The sequence below is a fragment of the Nycticebus coucang genome, chromosome 19 (assembly GCF_027406575.1).
Source record: "Nycticebus coucang isolate mNycCou1 chromosome 19, mNycCou1.pri, whole genome shotgun sequence".
NCBI lineage: Eukaryota > Metazoa > Chordata > Mammalia > Primates > Lorisidae > Nycticebus > Nycticebus coucang.
Window position 1 is genome coordinate 37214332 of NC_069798.1, and position 15506 is coordinate 37229837.

General features: G+C 37.6%; 1 pseudogene; it reads left to right on the forward strand.

The window, feature by feature from the left end:
* Window positions 1-434: 434 nt before the first annotated feature.
* LOC128571703 (transforming acidic coiled-coil-containing protein 2-like) lies at window positions 435-1163 on the forward strand (annotated as a pseudogene).
* The last annotated feature ends 14343 nt before the right edge of the window (window positions 1164-15506 follow it).

Genomic DNA, 15506 nt, shown 5'->3' on the forward strand with positions numbered 1-15506 from the left:
TAAGATACAGATGACCCCTAAGAGTGAAAATGGCAGGCTGTGAGTTTTATAATGATGATGAGGGCTAGGGAGCAATTGTGAGCGAGTAATTCTGGGGTGTAAGTGCATGTAGATAGTGTGACAAGTCCCAATTCCCATACTCAGAGCCAAACTTTGAGGATACTTAAGCCCTTGTGAATGCTGTGGCAAAAATCCAGCACCCTGTCACATGAGGCCTGGCCCCCCACCAAAAACCATGCTTATAGGTGCCAGATAAATCCTCCCAGGGGAGCTGGGGGTCATGATCTTGGTATCCTCACAGAGTTGATTGGAATTAGAGAGGCAGCTCACCCAAGAGATGTCTCCATCTCCATAAAAGCCTTCTCTTCCTGCCTTGGGACAGTTGAGGTGAAAATCCTGCAGGTCTTCTGTCCCAGCAGCCTTACAGGGACTCTATGCTCCAGACTGCCAGAACAGAGACCACACCAAGGAAAATAGTGGAGAATAAGAAAAGCATTGGTCAGATGATAAAGGATGAACAGAGAGAGAAGTTAGTTTCCCACCAATGTGCAGCAGCTGATCCTGGAGAAGGAGCAAGACCTGGATGACCTGAACTCGGTGGAGAAGTCTCTGACTGAGCTGAGCATGATGGCTCATGCCTGTGATCCTAGCACTCTGGGAGGCTAAGATGAGTGGATTGCCTGAGCTCAGGACTACCAGACCAGCCTGATCAAGAGTGAGACTCCATCTCTACTAAAAATAGAAAAACTACCTGGGCATGGTGGTAGGTGCTTGTAGTCCCAGATACTTGGAAGAGAATCTCTCGAATCCATGAGTTTGAAATTTCTGTGAGATATGAAAAGGTAAAGGAGGTCCTGGAAGGCTTCCTCAAGAATGAAAAGGTACTGAAGAGATGTGTGCAGAAGTAGCTGTCCCAAGTGAAGAAAGAGGAGCAAAGTTACTGGGCCCTGAAAGTGCACACAGAGGAGGAACTGGGCAGGGCCAATGCTGAACTTACCCAGGTTTGAGGCAGGACACAGCTGGAGCTGGCCACTCACCAGGCCAGCCTACAGATGGAGGCTGTGAGTGGATGTCCTGGAGAAACATTAGAGCAGAAGAATAACAATATAGAAGAGCTCACCAAGATTTATGATGAACTGATTGAAAAAATGAGGGAAGGCTAACTCTGAATCAAATGTTTGGACTTGACAGTTGGTGTAATATGACCACTGGCCACACTGCTGTTCCTTCAACTGGCACGAGGTTGTTTCCTATCTGACTGCCTCTTTAACTGGGCCAGGGAAAAACCTCTACCCCACTGAAATGCTCCTCTGGAAATCCTTAATTTGGCCTTGAGAAGTGGCACAATCTATAAATTAATACTACCTCCCTCTTCAGTGAATAAGATATGGCATTTCTCGTTGCTGGTTTGAAATTTTTGTCTGTGCCATGAATAATTTCATTGTAAACCTAGAGTAGGCATAAATCAAAACAATTAGCCAAATTCTCTCATCACGGATTGTGAAATCCTTGTGATAGGACATGCACATTAAGTTACCAACCTACATTGTAAAGGAGGATTTTGTAACTCAAGTTTGTGTTCCCTCAGGTTGGGCTTTCCTCTGTGTATTTGTGACCTGGACATATTGTTGTTATGGCCCAGATTTGTATCTTGGTTAGTGGGTTCATTTCTCTGGAAACTAAGATTACTTATGAGAGCTTTTTACCCAAATATTGCCTTTAAATGCCAGAAAACAAACAATCAAAATCCTCTATCCCATAGTTACAAAAATTGTGGACACTACCAGTCACTTAATTGTATCTGCAATTGTCCATTAAGAGAATCAGCTCAGTGGATACTAATACCTTGTGTCCTATGCAAGGATGAGCCAGGCTAGTGAATCAAGTGTAGAAGTTAGCAAACTAGGATAAAGGAAGCCTAGGGTTTGCTGAATCTTTCATAAATCTCTTTTTGCCTCATTTGTAATCTGGCTGATGCATATAACAAATAAAGAACACAGTCTCTTTTTAAAAACAAGATTTCGCATACAGTCAGGCTTTCGTATCCATAGCTTCAACGTCTGTGGATTCAAGCAACTGTGGATAAAAAAATATTTGGGAAAAAACCCCAAGTAATACAACAATAGAAAATACATAAAAATATAGTATACAATAATTTGCATAACATTTACATTGTATTGGGTATTATAATAAATCTAGAGATAATTTTAAGTATGTGGGAGGATTGGAACCAATTCTGGCAGATATCAAGCAACAACTATAGTGATTAAGACTAAATAATAATACTTTCATCTTGCCTTATTAACAGACCCACCACGACTCTGTTCTCATTAAAGCTTTGCCCTCAGCAATCACTCTTCTGCAAAGGCAGTGGTTATCATGCCTCATTTGCTCTGTTGGCCTTTTGAGGAAAAGACACCTGTTGATGCTGGAAATTATCAGTTCACCTTCCTTCTTCTATTCCATCACTAAAGGAAACATTGTTAAAAAGAAATCCTTTTACACATAGCTATGAGGTTATCTGTTTAATTTAATAATGATTAATATTTGATTTCACCTGCTTAAATAATGTTGTGGAGGGGTAGGATTAAGATTTTAAAAAGTCTGACATTGGGATAAAAAGAAAATGAGAGAACAGGAATCAAGGCTGTAGCATTGATTTGCCAATTCTTCCCAAACTCCTGGGGAGCCTATTATATTTTCACTGCTCACTGAACTGAGTAGCATTTAATACTTTTAAAAAGTCAATAAACTCAGGCAATGCCTGTGGCTCAAAGAGTAGAGCGCTGGCCCCATATACCAGGAATGGCGGGTTCAAGCCAGGCCCTGGCCAAAAACTGCAAAAAAAAAAAAAAAAAAAAGTCAATCAGCTTTACAAATGGGACCAGTCTCTATAACTGTGCTGCTGGCTCAGATACCTGCTAGCCACATGTGGCTCTTTACATTTAAGTTGATTAAAACAAAAAATTTAGTTCTTCAGTTGAATTAGCAACATTTCAAGTACTTGATGGACACATGTGGTTAGTGGCTAGAGATTAGAGAGTGCATATATAGATAATTTAAATCACTGTGGAAAGTTCTTTCTTTCTTTATTTATTTATTAAAACATACCTGTGGACATTGATATGATCATGGGGCATCATACACTCGCTTCATAGACCATTTGACACATTTTCCTTTTTTTTTTTTTTTTTATTGTTGGGGATTCATTGAGGGTACAATAAGCCAGGTTACACTGATTGCAATTGTTAGGTAAAGTCCCTCTTGCAATCATGTCTTGCCCCCATAAAGTGTGACACACACCAAGGCCCCACCCCCCTTCCTCCTTCCCTCTTTCTGTTCCCCCCCATAACCATAATTGTCATTAATTGTACTCATATCAAAATTGAGTACATAGGATTCATGCTTCTCCATTCTTGTGATGCTTTACTAAGAATAATGTCTTCCACATCCATCCAGGTTAATACGAAGGATGTAAAGTCTCCATTTTTTTTAATGGCTGAGTAGTATTCCATGGTATACATATACCACAGCTTGTTAATCCATTCCTGGGTTGGTGGGCATGTAGGCTGTTTCCACATTTTGGCGATTGTAAATTGAGCTGCAATAAACAGTCTAGTACAAGTGTCCTTATGATAAAAGGATTTTTTTCCTTCTGGGTAGATGCTCAGTAATGAGATTGCAGGATCAAATGGAGGTCTAGCTTGAGTGCTTTGAGGTTTCTCCATACTTCCTTCCAGAAAGGTTGTACTAGTTTGCAGACCCACAAGCAGTGTAAAAGTGTTCCCTTCTCTCCACATCCACGCCAGCATCTGCAGTTTTGAGATTTTGTGATGTGGGCCATTCTCACTGGGGTTAGATGATATCTCAGGGTTGTTTTGATTTGCATTTCTCTAATATATAGAGATGATGAACATTTTTTCATGTGTTTGTTAGCCATTCGTCTGTCATCTTTAGAGAAAGTTCTATTCATGTCTCTTGCCCATTGCTATATGGGATTGTTGGCTTTTTTCATGTGGATTAATTTGAGTTCTCTATAGATCCTAGTTATCAAGCTTTTGTCTGATTGAAAATATGTAAATATCCTTTCCCATTGTGTAGGTTGTCTCTTTCCTTTGGTTGTTGTCTCCTTAGCTGTACAGAAGCTTTTCAGTTTAATGAAGTCCCATTTGTTTATTTTTGCTGTTGTTGCAATTGCCATGGCAGTCTTTATGAAGAAGAACTTCCCCAGGCCAATATCTTCCAGTGTTTTTCCTATGCTTTCTTGGAGGATTTTTATTGCTTCATGCCTTAAATTTAAGTCCTTTATCCATCTTGAATCAATTTTTGTGAGTGGGGAAAGGTGTGGGTCCAGTTTCAGTCTTTTACATGTAGACATCCAGTTCTCCCAACACCATTTATTGAATAGGGAGTCTTTCCCCCAAGGTATGTTCTTGTTTGGTTTATCGAAGATTAGGTGGTTGTAAAATGTTAGTTTCATTTCTTGGATTTCAATTCGATTCCAAGTGTCTATGTCTCTGTTTTTGTGCCAGTACCATGCTGTCTTGAGCACTATGGATTTGTAGTACAGACTAAAATTTGGTATGCTGATGCCCCCAGCTTTATTTTTGTTACAGAGAACTGCCTTAGCTATACGGGTTTTTTTCCGGTTCCATACAAAATGCAGAATCATTTTTTCCAAATCATGAAAGTACGATGTTGGTATTTTGATAGGAATGGCATTGAATAGGTAGATTGCTTTGGGAAGTATAGACATTTTAACAATGTTGATTCTTCCCATCCATGAGCATGGTATGTTCTTCCATTTGTTAATATCCTCTGCTATTTCCTTTCTGAGGATTTCATAGTTTTCTTTATAGAGGTCTTTCACCTCCTTCGTTAGGTATATTCCTAGGTATTTCATTTTCTTTGAGACTATGGTGAAGGGAGTTGTGTCCTTAATTAGGTTCTCATCTTGACTGTTATTGGTGTATGCAAAGGCTACTGACCTGTGGACATTGATTTTATATCCTGAAACATTACTGTATTTTTTGATGACTTCTAGGAATCTTGTGGTTGAGTCTTTGGGGTTCTCTAAGTATAAGATCATGTCGTCAGCAAAGAGAGAGAGTTTGACCTCCTCTGCTCCCATTTGGATTCCTTTTATTTCCTTGTCTTGCCTAATTGTATTGGCTAGAACTTCCAGCACTACGTTGAATAGTATAGGTGACAGAGGACAACCTTGTCTGGTTCCAGTTCTAAGAGGAAAAGCTTTCAGTTTTACTCCATTCAGTAAAATATTGGCTGTGGGTTTGTCATAGATAGCTTCAATCAGTTTTAAAAATGTGCCACCTATGCCTATACTCTTCAGTGTTCTTATTAGAAAAGGATGCTGGATTTTATCAAATGCTTTTTCTGCATCTATTGAGAGGAACATGTGATCTTTATTTTTGCCTCTGTTAATATGGTGGAAACGTTTATGGACTTGCATATGTTAAGCCAGCCTTGCATCCCTGGGATGAAGCCTACTTGGTCATGATGAATGACTTTTTTGATGATAAGCTGTAATCTATTGGCTAGGATTTTGTTGAGAATTTTCGCATATATATTCATGAGTGAGATTGGTCTGAAAGTCTCCTTTTTGTTTGGGTCTTTTCCTGGTTTTGGTATCAGGGTGATGTTTGCTTCATAGAATGTGTTGGGGAAGATTCCTTCTTCCTCAATTTTTTGGAATAATTTCTGCAGTACAGGAATAAGCTCTTCCTTGAAGGTTTGATAGAATTCTGGAGTGAAGCCGTCTGGACCAGGGCATTTTTTGGTCGGAAGATTTTTTATTGTTTCTTTGATCTCAGTGCTTGAAATTGGTCTGTTCGGGAGCTCTATTTCTTCCTGGCTGAGTCTAGGGAGAGGGTGTAATTCCAAATATTGATCCATTTCTTTCACATTGTCAAATTTCTGGGCATAGAGTTTCTGGTAGTATTCAGAGATGATCTCTTGTATCTCTGTGGGATCAGTTGTTATTTCCCCTTTATCATTTCTGATTGAGGTTACTAGAGATTTTACTTTTCTATTCCTCGTTAGTCTGGCCAATGGTTTATCTATTTTATTTATTTTTTCAAAAAACCAACTCCTTGTTTCATTAATTTTCTGAATGATTCTTTTGTTTTCAATTTCATTGATCTCTGATTTGATTTTGGACATTTCTTTTCTTCTACTGAGTTTAGGCTTAGATTGTTCTTCTTTTTCCAATTCCATAAGATTTCTTGTGAGATTGTTGATGTGCTCTCTTTCTGTTTTTCGAATGTAGGCAGCTAAAGTGATGAATTTTCCTCTGAAAACTGCTTTTGCAGTATCCCACAGGTTTTGGTAGCTTGTGTCTTCATTGTTGTTATGCTCAAGGAAGTTAATGATTTCCTGTTTTATTTCTTCCTTCACCCATCTGTTATTCAACAGAAGATTGTTTAATTTCCATGCCTTTGGGTGGGGTGGAGCATTTTTGTTAGAGTTGAGTTCCACCTTTAGTGGCTTATGGTCTGAGAAGATACAAGGTAAAATTTCAATTCTTTTGATTCTGTTGATATTTGTTTTGTGTCCCAGGATATGATCAATTTTGGAGAATGTTCCATGGGGTGATGAGAAGAATGTGTATTCTTTATCTTTGGGATGGAGTGTTATATATGCGTCTATAAAGCACAGTTGTTCTAGGGTCTCATTTAAATCTCTTATATCCTTATTTAATTTCTGGTTAGAGGATCTGTCCAGCTCTGTAAGAGGAGTGTTAAGGTCCCCTGTTATTATGGTATGATCAGATATCATATTGCTCAGACCGAGTAAGGTCAGTTTCAAGAATCTGGGAGCATTTAAATTGGGTGCATAAATATTTAGAATTGAAATGTCTTCTTGTTGTATTTTTCCCTTGACCAATATAAAGTGACCATCTTTGTCTTTTTTGACTTTAGTTGCTTTAAATTTACATGTATCTGAAAAGAAGATTGCAACTCCTCTTTTCTTCTGAATTCCATTTGCCTGAGAAATTGTCTTCCAACCCTTGACTCGGATGTTTAATTTGTCTTTTGAAGCCAGGTGTGTTTCTTACAGACAGCAAATGGATGGCTTGTGTTTTTTAATCCTTTCAACCAATCTATGTCTCTTCAGTGGGGAATTCAAGCCATTAACATTTATTGAGATAATTGATAAGTGTGGTAGTATTCTATTCGTCTTATTTTGTTAGAGTCCATTGCTTAGTTTTATCTTTTGCATCAGTGTGGAGGTTAGGTTCTGTCCTTTAATTTCTGAGTTCTTACTTTGCTGCTGATCCATTGTGGTGGTCAGTGTGCAGAACAGGTTGAAGTATTTCCTGTAGGGCTGGTCTTGTTGTGGCGAATTTCCTCAATGTTTGTATATCCACAAATGATTTGATTTCTCCATCAATTTTTAAGTTTAGCTTAGCAGGGTACAGAATTCTGGGCTGGAAATTCTTCTGTTTAAGTAGATTAAAGGTAGATGACCATTGTCTTCTTGCTTGGAAAGTTACATTAGAGAAGTCTGCGGTCACTCTGATGGATTTGCCCCTGTAGGTCAACTGGTGCTTACTCCTGGCAGCTTGCAGAATCTTTTCTTTTGTCTTGACTTTGGACAGGTTCTTCACAATGTGTCTTGGAGAAGCTCGGTTAGAGTTGAGGCAAGCTGGGGTCCGATAGCCCTCTGAAAGCAGTGTGTCAGAATCTTTGGTGATATTTGGGAAATTTTCTTTTATAATATTCTCTAGTATGGCTTCCATTCCTCTGGGGCATTCTTCTTCCTCTTCTGGAATTCCTATAACTCGTATGTTTTAACGCTTCATAAAGTCCCATAATTCTGACAGTGAACCTTCTGCTTTCTCTCTCTTCTTTTCTGCCTCTTTTACTTTCTGAGTTATCTCAACAACTTTGTCTTCTACCTCTGATATTCTTTCTTCTGCATGGTCTAATCTGTTGCTGATACTTTCCATTGTTTCTTTAAGTTCCCTAATTGACTGTTTCAGTTCCTTCAGCTCTGTTATATCCTTTTTATATTCTTCATATCACTCATCTCTTATTTTATTCTGTTTTTGCATTTCCTTTTGGTTATTTTCCACTTTATTAGCAGTTTCCTTCATTGTTTCCATCATTTCTTTCATTGTTTTCAACATGTGTATTCTAAATTCCCTTTCTGTCATTCCTAACATTTCTGTATAGGTGGAATCCTCTGCAGTAGCTACCTCATGGTCCCTTGGCGGGGTTGTTCTGGACTGGTTCTTCAAGTTGCCTGGAGTTTTCTGCTGATTCTTCCTCATGAGTGATTTCTTTTATCTCTTTCCTTGCCCTAATTTTCCTTTCATTTCCTCTTGCTCTTTAATTTCTCGTGCCTGTGGAAATTGCGGGCGCGTTTAGACGGATTTAACACACGCGACCACTTGCCAGTTTTCCCCTGTTTTAGTCCTCTTCTGGGGGTCCAGAAGTCTCTCGCTGACTCCCTGTGACATTTGACACATTTTCATCACAGTGGTTAACATAGCGTTCCTGGCATTATCTCAGTTACTGTGCCAAGACATTTACATTCTACATTTACCAAGTTTTGCAAATACCCCTGTAAGATGCACTGCAGGTATAATCCCACCAAAACCCATCCCTTTACCCACCACCCCCCTCCCCTCCCTTTCCCACTTCCCCCTATTGTTAGGTTGTAACTGGGTTATAGCTTTCATGTGAAAGCCCCAAATTAGTTTCATAGTAGGGCTAAGTACATTGGGTACTTTTTCTTCCGTTCTTGAGATACTTTACTAAGAAGAATATGTTCCAGCTCCATCCATGTAAACATGAAAGAGGTAAAGTGTCCATCTTTCTTTAAGGCTGCATAATATTCCATGGTGTACATATACCACAATTTATTAATCCATTCGTGCATCGATGGGCACTTTTTCCATGACTTAGCAATTATGAATGGGGCTGCAATAAACATTCTGGTACAAATATCTTGGTTATGTTGTGATTTTTGGTCTTATGGGTATATGCCAGCAAAGGAATTACAGGATTGAATGGCAGATCTATTTTTAGATCTCTTAGTGTTCTCCATATATCTTTCCAAAAGAATGTATTAATTTGCATTCCCACCAGCAGTGCAGAAGTGTTCCCTTTTCTCCACATCCACGCCAATATCTCTGGTCTTGAGATTTTGTGATATAGGCTAGTCTTACTGGAGTTAGATGGTATCTCAAAGTAGTTTTGATTTGCATTTCTCTGATGATTAAAGATGATGAGCATTTTTTCATATTTCTGAAGGCTGTGCACCTGTCTTCTTCAGAGAAGTTTCTCTTCAAATTCCTTGCCCAGCCTGCGATGGGATCCCTTTTTTTTTTCTTGCTAATGCGTTTGAGTTCTCTGTGGATTCTGGTTATTAAACATTTGTCGGAGATATAACCTGCAAATATCTTCTCCCATTCTGAGAGCTGTTAGCTTGCTTAACTTACTGTGTTCTAGGCTGTGCAGAAACTTTTTAGTTTGATCAAGTCCCAGTAGTGTATTTTTGAAGCTGCTTCACTTGCCCGGGGGGTCCTCCTCATAAAATACTCGCCCAGACCGATTTCATCAAGGGTTTTCCCTGCACTCTCCTCTAGTATTTTTATAGTTTCATGTCTTAAGTTTAAATCTTTAATCCAGTGAGAGTCTATCTTAGTTAATGGTGAAAGGTGTGGGTCCAATTTCAGTCTTCTGCAGGTTGCCCGCCTGTTCACCCAGCACCACTTGTTAAATAGGGAATCTTTTCCCCACTGAATACTTTTAATTGGCTTGTCAAAGATCAAATAACGGTAAGTAGCTGGATTCATCTCTTGGTTCTCTATTCTGTTCCAGACATCTACTTCTCTGTTTTTGTGCCAGTAACATGCTGTTTTGATCACTATCGATTTGTAGTAAGGTCTGAGGTCTGGTAGCATGATTTTTCCTGATTTGTTTTTGTTTCTGAGTAATGCCTTGGCTATTCAAGGTTTTTTCTGATTCCGTATAAAATGAAGTATTGTTTTTTCAATATCTTTAAAGTTTGACAGCTGAGCTTTAATAGGGAATGTGTTGAAATTATATATTGCTTTGGGTATTATGGACATTTTAATAATGTTGATTCTTCCCAGCCATGAGCATGGTATGTTTTTCCATTTGTTAACATTTTCAGCTATTTCTTTTCTTAGAGTTTCATAGTTCTCTTTATAGAGATCTTTCTCGTCTTTTGTTAGGTAAATTCCCAAATATTTCATTTTCTTTGGCACTATTGTGAATGGGATAGAGTCCTTAACTTCTTTTTCAACTTGACTATTGTTTGTGTATATAAAGGCTGCTGATTTATGGATGTTGATTTTGTAACCTGAGATGCTGCTGTATTCCTTGATCACTTCTAGGAGTTTTGTAGTAGAGTTCCTAGTGTTTTCCATATCATCTGCGAAGAACGAAAGTTTGATCTCTTCTGACCCTATATGGATACCCTTTATTGCCTTTTCTTTCCTAATTGAGGTGGCTAAAACTTCCATACAATGTTAAAAAGCAATGGAGACAATGGGCGGCCTTGTCTGGTTCCTGATCTGAGTGGAAATGATTCTAATTTAACTCCATTCAATATGATATTGGCCGTGGGCTTGCTGTAGATAGCCTCTATCAGTTTAAGAAAAGTCCCTTCTAGACCAATTTTCTTGAGTGTTCTGATCATGAAGGGATGCTGGATATTATCAAGAGCTTTTTCTACATCAATTGAGAGAATCATATGGTCTTTGTTTTTTAATTTGTTTATGTGCTGAATTACATTTATAGATTTACGTATATTGACCCCTCCTTGAGACCCTGGGATAAAATCGACTTGGTCATGATGTATAATTTGTTTGATGTGTTGCTGGATTCTGTTTGTTAGGATCTTGTTGAATATTTTTGCATCTATATTCATTAGGTCTATAATTTTCTTTTCTTGTTGGGTCTTTTCCTGGTTTGGGGATCAGGGTGATGTTTGCTTCATAGAACATGTTGGGTAGTCTTTTTTCTTTTTCTACCTTTTGGAACAGGTTGAGTAATATAGGTACTGGAAAGTTCTATTGAACAATGTTGTTTTAGAAAATTTAAGAAGCCAAACCTTCACTCGGATGATAAGAGTCCATTTTATAGGTATGCAATGTTTTTCTGGAAATAATTTTTTTCTTGGTTTTGGAGTAAATAACTTCTGCTCAAGTATCTGTGATTATTGAGCAGGCAAATGTTTTTCATCGTGCTGATAAATGCTATGAAAAAGGGAAAGGTGTTGATTCTATTGAAATGCCTTGTATGTGTTTTAGACATTGAGGTAGGTATATTGTTTATTATCTCACTTATGACACAGCATATCTTTGAGAGAGGTTGTATAATTATTTTTATTTTTACAAATGGAGAGAAGACCCAGGCCTTACAGTTAGTAAATGAATGTAAAGAAGTTAAAATTTAGTTTCGTATGATACTAAATTTAGTCCCCCAAACATGACACATGCATATACACACATGCAGAGTTGTTGTGTCTTAAAGCAAACATTACTCTAATTAATACTAGTCAGGTCATGAGCAAAAAGTTTTAGATTCGCTTTTACATGACTTGTGTAGACATAAGAACTGGATTAAAAATAATTGCTACCAAAGCAGAAATTGAAGAAAGTTAAAACCTCTTTTTCCAGTTGGAAAATCTTTCCTTCTGGGAAAAATGAGAAACATTAAAGATAAAATACATGTAGATTAAGACAGTCTTCAAAGAGACTGAAGAGAGGAAAATGTAAAGGGGAAAACAGGAAAAAAATTGATCAAACAAACAAAAAAAAACTCACAAGAATTTGATGTAATTTTCTGGTAGTGAATTTTCCTATACTTTCCATGCACCACTTGAGAAATTTTTTTCTCAAATAAATAAGCTAGGATACATGGAGAAGAAAGGCCAGCACATCTCAGAAGTATATATAAAAGCTCACTTAATTTAAAATGATTAAATTACTGAGAGGCAAAGAACAGAACCACATAGCTAGTTAAAACTCTTTTCTTATGATCAAGGTAATTAAAGTCTTTTCACAATAAGAAGTTAGGCCATGGCTTGCTGAGAAATATTTACTGAGTAATGAAATGCTTTACAGAGTCAGATACAGCCTGTTTCATTGCTCAGAAGCTCTGTCTGAGAGGCGGGAGTCACAGAAGTTAAGGACCATGGCTCTGAAGTGAGACAGACTTGGGTCTGAACCCAGACTTTACTCCTTAGTTGTGTGGGCTTGGGTAATTTACTCAACTTTTAAAGATTTGGTTATCATGTATCTTAAGGACGAGGACACTACTGAGTTCCTGTGTCATAGGATTGTAGCTGGAACCAAGTGAGAGGCTATCTATAAAGCTTTCCATACTCTGGCTATGTAAAATACACAAGGTTATCATTATTATTAGCAAGTCCTTTTTATTGAGACTGCACTGCCTCATTTAGCTAGAGACCATGAATCTTTTGGGGCCCTTAGGATTCACAAACACCAACTGAGCTCAGTGGATGGCAGCTAACACACCAACCAGATCTAGGTTTCTCAACTTTTTCTCATATTACAAGATTTTGTAATGCAGTACTATTCATGACAAACTACGCTCTGTACATTAGTGGTTAATGTTCATTAAAAAAATGTGACTGTGCAAATGAAATCTAGCTTCTCAGATATGGTGTGACAATGCAGAGTACAATGGGACTATCACTTTGTGGGATTTATGTGTAACACTTTGTCAGTGACAAATGAAGTAACTTCAAAAGTTAGCCAGAAGAGGACTCTTGTATCTGGGAAAATAGAGTAGACTTACTTTTTGTGTCCTTCCCACTAATTATAATTAAAATCCTAGACAATAATTATACAAAAAACATAAAAAGACTAAAAGGTAGAGAGAAGGCAGATCAAATGGGGAATCTGGGACCCACAGAATGACAAGGTTGTGAGTTCCCTGAGTTTTCTTTTCATGATTTTATATCTCCCAGAGCGGTGTTTGAGAAGCTAACATGGTATGGTAGCATACCAAAAAGTCTCAGTAAAAGCCTACTCACTCTACCTAGAGAATCAGAAAGATGACAAGCAACCCCTCCCACCATGCTGGGCTGGTGTCAGAGGAAGCCTAGAAGAAACAAAACTTGTAGAAGGCCCCAGCAATAACAGGGCTGCCTTCCCTTCTACTTGGTATTCAGTGAAGGCAGTATGAGGACAGGTAAGGAAGCACTTCTTTCTTTCTCAGCTAAGAAGGCATCTGCAACATGTGGTGGAAGAGCTAGAAATAACACTTTCACCCAGCAATATTGAGCAGTTTCTCCCCATTCAGGTGTCAACAGAAGTTGCATGAAAACCTGGACTTCTGTCCCTATTTTGACCCCTCCTTTCTCTTCCCATGACAAAGTGTTGTCAGAGTAAGGCAGCTAAATTAGAAGCTTTAAAGAAGTTCTAGAGCCTCAGAAGATAATATCAAAAACATACAAGTTTGAACTGAAAACTACTGACTACACTAAGACCCACAAATAACTAAAACAAGATAAGCAATTGATGCCAACACTGAGATATCAAAGCTGTTAAAATGATCTGTGAGACAAAATGTAGAGCAGCCACAATTAAAGTGCTTTACTGGCAATTATCAACAAAACTAAAACAAATACAAAAAATAGAAAGTCTCAGAGGAGCATAAAAAGTCTCAACAATGAAATAGATGATATAAAGAAGATCCAAATAAAAATATTAAAACTGAAAGGTAACCAAAATAAAAGGCTTAGCGAGTGGACTCAACAGCAGAATGGAGGGAAAAAGGAAAGAATCAGAGAATGTAAAGACAGAATAATACAAATCACATAATATAATAATCATAGAGTAAATTGAAGAATAAAAAAAGAATGTAGCCTAAGAAAACTGGAAAAATTACGTTTTACAAAAGTAACATTTGTGTCAATAAATTTTCAGAAAGAGAAAGGTAGAGGGAAGAATAAAAAAATTCATATAACAGAAAAGGCTGAAAAGTTTTCGAACTTGGCAAAAGACATAAATGGATAGATTCAAGAAGCTAAAGTAAACTTAAAGAGGATAAACTCAAAAGAACTCACCAGAAAACTTCATAGTCAAACTTCTGAAAACTAAAATCGAAAAAAGTTTTTGAGAAAAGTGGTAGAGAAACAACAGCTTGTCTATAGGGAAAAAGCAATTTCAATAGCATTGAATTTCTCACCAGAAATCACGGAGGCCAGGAAAAGGCACATTTCTTCTCAAGTGTGAAAAGAAAATGAGTGTCAAAGTAGACTCCTGCACCCAGTGAAAAAATCCTTTAAGAAAAGAGTAGAACAAAGAGAAAACAAAAAACCAAAAGGCACACCACAACTCTAACATATCAATCATTGCACTAAATGTAAATGACATACAAGTGTATTAATGAAAAGGCAGATATGTGGATTCAACAAATATCACCCAACTACAAACTTTCTATAAGAAATTTATTTCAAATATGGGATATAGGGAGGTTAAAAGTAAATAGATGGTTTCATTAGATAAGTCCACAATCACTCTGATGGATTTGCCCTTGTAGGTCAGTTGGTGCTTACTCCTGGCAGCTTGTAAAATTTTTACTTTTGTCTTGATTTTAGATAGAGTCATCACAATGTGCCTTGGAGAAGCTCTATTTGAATTGAGTCAACCAGGGGACCGATATCTCTGTGAAAGGAGTATGTCTGAATCTTTGGTGATATTTGGGAAATTTTCATTTCTAATATTCTCTAGAATGGCTTCCATTCCTCTGGGGTGTTCTTCTTCCCCTTCTGGGATAGCTATAACTTGTATGTTTGAATGCTTCATGGAGTCCCATAATTCTGTAAGTGAACGTTTTGATTTCTCTCTCTTCTTTTCTGCCTCTTTAACTATCTGAGTTATCTCAAGAGCTTTATCCTCTACCTCTGAGATTCTTTCTTCTGCATGATCTAATCTGTTGTTGATACTTTCTAATGCACCTTTACATTCCCTAATTAACTGCTTCAGTTCCTTTGGCTCTGCTATATCCTTTCTATATTCTTCATGCCATTCATCTCTTATCTGACTCTGTTTTTGGATTTCCTTTTGGTTATTTTCCACTTTCTCAGCAATTTCCTTCATTGTTTTTTGATTGTTTTCCACTATCTCAGCAATTTCCTTCATTGTTTTTTGATTGTTTTCCACTATCTCAGCAATTTCCTTCATTGTTTTTCAATTGTTTTACATTTTCTCAGCAATTTCCTTCATTGTTTTCATTACATGTATTTTAAATTCCCCTTCTGTCATTTCTAACATTTCTTTATAGGAGGAGTTCTGTGCTATTGCTACCTGGTGATCCCTAGAAGGGGTTGCTCTGGACTGGTATTTCATGTTAACAGGATTTTTCTGCTGATTCTTCTTCATGAATGCTTTCTTGTATCTGTTGTCTTACCCTAATTATCCTTTTTAAGCCAGAAGACAATGGTGATCTGTCTTTAATCTACTTAAACAGAACAACTTC